Here is a 3,156-nt window from a genome sequence, read left to right as displayed (position 1 = left end):
CCCACCCTAAGTGCACGCCACTATGCAACCTTAATTCTGGATTCCTGTGATAATCATAATACCTTATCATATATCACTTTTAAACTGTTATCTCCCTTATCTGTTTTAATTCAGTATATATAATCTATCCAGTTTTTCTCAGTCTTACCCCAACCCTGATGTCAGTCCCATTCCATAGCAGTGTCACTATGCAGTATTTGTCTTTTTGTGACCAAGATGTTTTACTCAGCGTAATGCCTTCCATGGTTACCCATTTTGAATAATATTGCATGAGTTCCTTGTTTTTCAACGCAGCGTAGTATTCCATTGTGTGAATATACCACAGCCTCTCTATCCATTCGTTTGTTGATAGGCACTTAGGCTGTTTCCAACTCCTTGCTATTGTGAACAAAGGCACGATGAACATAGGTGTGCATATATCTGCTTGGATATTTTATGGTCTCTTTAGGGTATATTCCCAGTAGTGGAATTGCTGGATCAAATAGTATCTCTTTTTGCAACTTTTTTGAGAAAGCGCCACACCACTTTCCACAGTGGTTGCACGATTTTACACTTCTCCCAACAGTGAATAAAGGTTCCAGTTTCTCTATAACCTCGCTAGCATTTGTTGCTTGCTGTTCTGTTAAAATTTGCTATTCTTACTGGGGTGAGATGATATCTCATAGTTGTTTAGATTTGCATCTCTCTTAGATCTAGGGATTTTGAACAGGAGAATTTTTATGTTTTAGCAGCTCAAACAGTATTGTAGATGCAGAACTGGCTCATAGCTCACTCTCCATTGGGTTTCTGAGGCTGTAAATCACACAGAAAGAGACTGACCATTTTCCCCCCTCGAGGAACCAGTTGTTGATTTGAACCCTTGGTGAGCCATAACATTTAGTATAGCAGTGCAACTTACTCCAAACTATTTCATCACAGCAGCCTTCAACGTGGATTGAAGTTCAACATCAAGAAAAAAAAGATTCTCACCACTGGGTCTGTTGGCAGCATCATAATAGATGGTCAAGAGATTGAGATTGTTGACAGATTCCGTTTGCTTGGCTCTACAATCAACACTCTTGGTACCAACAGCCAGGAAATTAAAAGACAAATTGCACTGGGAAAGTCTGCTACCTCTCCAAGGTACTGAGGAACAACAATGTCAGTCTGGAGACTAAGGTGTGCCTGGTACAGGCCATGATCTTTGTAATTATTTGCTATGCATCAGAGAGCAGGACAATGATTAGGGATGAGAGAAGGAGAGTTGATGCCTTTGAGCTGTGGTGCTGGAGAAGAGTATTGAATATACCATGGACTGCTAAGAGAACGAACAGGCTGCTCCTTGGAGGCAAAGATTCTGAAGCTTTGTCTGATATACTTTCAACATGTTGTAAGGAGGGATCAGTCCTTGGAGAGGGATGTCATGCTTGGGAGGGTGGAGGGACAGCACAGGAGAGGAAGACCCTCTATGAGGTGGATTGATTCAGTGACTGGGGTAATGAGGGTGGGTATGTCAGAAACAGTGAGAATGGCACAGGATAGAGCAAGGTTCATAAGGTCACCATGACTCGCAGGAGACTCGATGACACATAACAACAACAACAAAGCCTTGTTTAATGGAAAAGGGTGATACTATAGAAAATTAATATGATCAAATTCAGGTTGTTTGGCTTCTTGACTTCAGAATCCAAGGAATCTGCCTATGGAAGAGACATTAACAATTAGAGATAATTTATGTGACGTTAGAACACAATCCAAAGAATGTAACTGGACTGGGGAGAAAGACTTCTTTGTGTCTTGCTTCAATCTGTTCAAGAAGGAATAAAATTATTATTCTTCCTACCGTCTTTGGCAGACCAGCTAGGAAATCCATGAGTCACTGTGAAGCACTCAACCATGACATTTCCAAAAGTCACATGACACTTTTACATCTTGTTTGAGCACAAATCTTGTTTGAGCCCTGTTATCTATGTAGATATCAGGCACCATCCTCTGGTCTGAGAATCTCAGTGGATGGACTGAGGTCCTGATGAAAGCAAATCTCACTATTTTCAGTCCTTCATTGGCCTCTGGAGTTCATCCCATTAGAGGCCTGGCCTATCCAGTTGCTTCTGGGTGGGGTCCTATTTTAAGAGCAGCAGGATGTTTGGTTTCACTGGGATCCTGGCTGAACACACCAATATAAATAATATAATATGACCTTGTAGTTCTTGTTACAATTTATGCCAAAAGGATAACACTTTGAGCAAAAGGAAAAACACACAGGCCTGGGACATTGGAGTAGCCACGGCAGAGAAGGAACCCCATCTCTAACCAGCCTTGAACATTCACTAGGTTTGTTGACACTGCTGTCTGCAATCTGAGCACAAATCTGAGAAGTTCCTTATGTTTCATTCATCTCAAACCCATCTCTTTTCAAAATTGTTAGACCTATCAATCAAGTTGCTTCCAAGAAGGAAGAAGATTTAACAACAAAAAAAAATTTTTTACTGATTTGAATGAAAGTTTGCAGAGAATTCTATTTTCCTTCCAGTAATTCATACACATTTGGCTTTCTAACAGTGACTGTAATCCCAAGATGTAGCAGCTCTCTTTACATTTGGTGCCTATGTTGACCATTCTCCTTTCCCACAAAAGATCATTACAAAAGCTGAAAAAGAAGAAAAGACCAAGATGGATGTCAAATGAGACTCTGAATATTGCATTAGAGCGCTGAGAAGCCAAAGCTAAAGGAAGAAACCAAGAAATCAAAGAGCTAAACAGAAAATTTAAAAAGGCAGCCCGGGACGACAAAGCAAGATACTATAATGAAATGTGCAGAGAGCTGGAGTTAGGAAACCAAAAGGGCCGAACTTGCTCAGAGTTTCTTAAGCTGAAGAAGCTGAAAAACAAATTCAAGCCACTGATGGCAATACTTAAGGACACTTTGGGTAGAATGTTAAATGATCCAGGAAGTATCAAGAGAAGATGGAAGGAGTACACAGAAGGAATTGGCTGACACAGAAGAATTTCATGAAATGACATATAAGCAAGAGCCTATGGTAATGAAGAAGGAAGTTCAAATTGCTCTAAAGGAATTGGCAAAAAACAAGGCTCCAGGAGTTGAGAACATACCAATTGACATATTTCAACAAATAGACACTGCCCTGGATGTGCTCACTAAGTTGTGCCAAGAAA

At 40.4% G+C, this 3,156-nt stretch overlaps 1 pseudogene; it reads left to right on the top strand.

The window, feature by feature from the left end:
- The window catches only part of LOC102870864, a 70,927-nt pseudogene that overhangs the window by 32,668 nt on the left and 35,103 nt on the right, over window positions 1-3,156 (top strand).

This window comes from Elephantulus edwardii, unplaced genomic scaffold (genome assembly GCF_000299155.1).
Source record: "Elephantulus edwardii isolate Elephantulus edwardi_28Jun2011 unplaced genomic scaffold, EleEdw1.0 scaffold00169, whole genome shotgun sequence".
NCBI lineage: Eukaryota > Metazoa > Chordata > Mammalia > Macroscelidea > Macroscelididae > Elephantulus > Elephantulus edwardii.
This window is presented reverse-complemented; position numbering and strand designations above follow the sequence as displayed.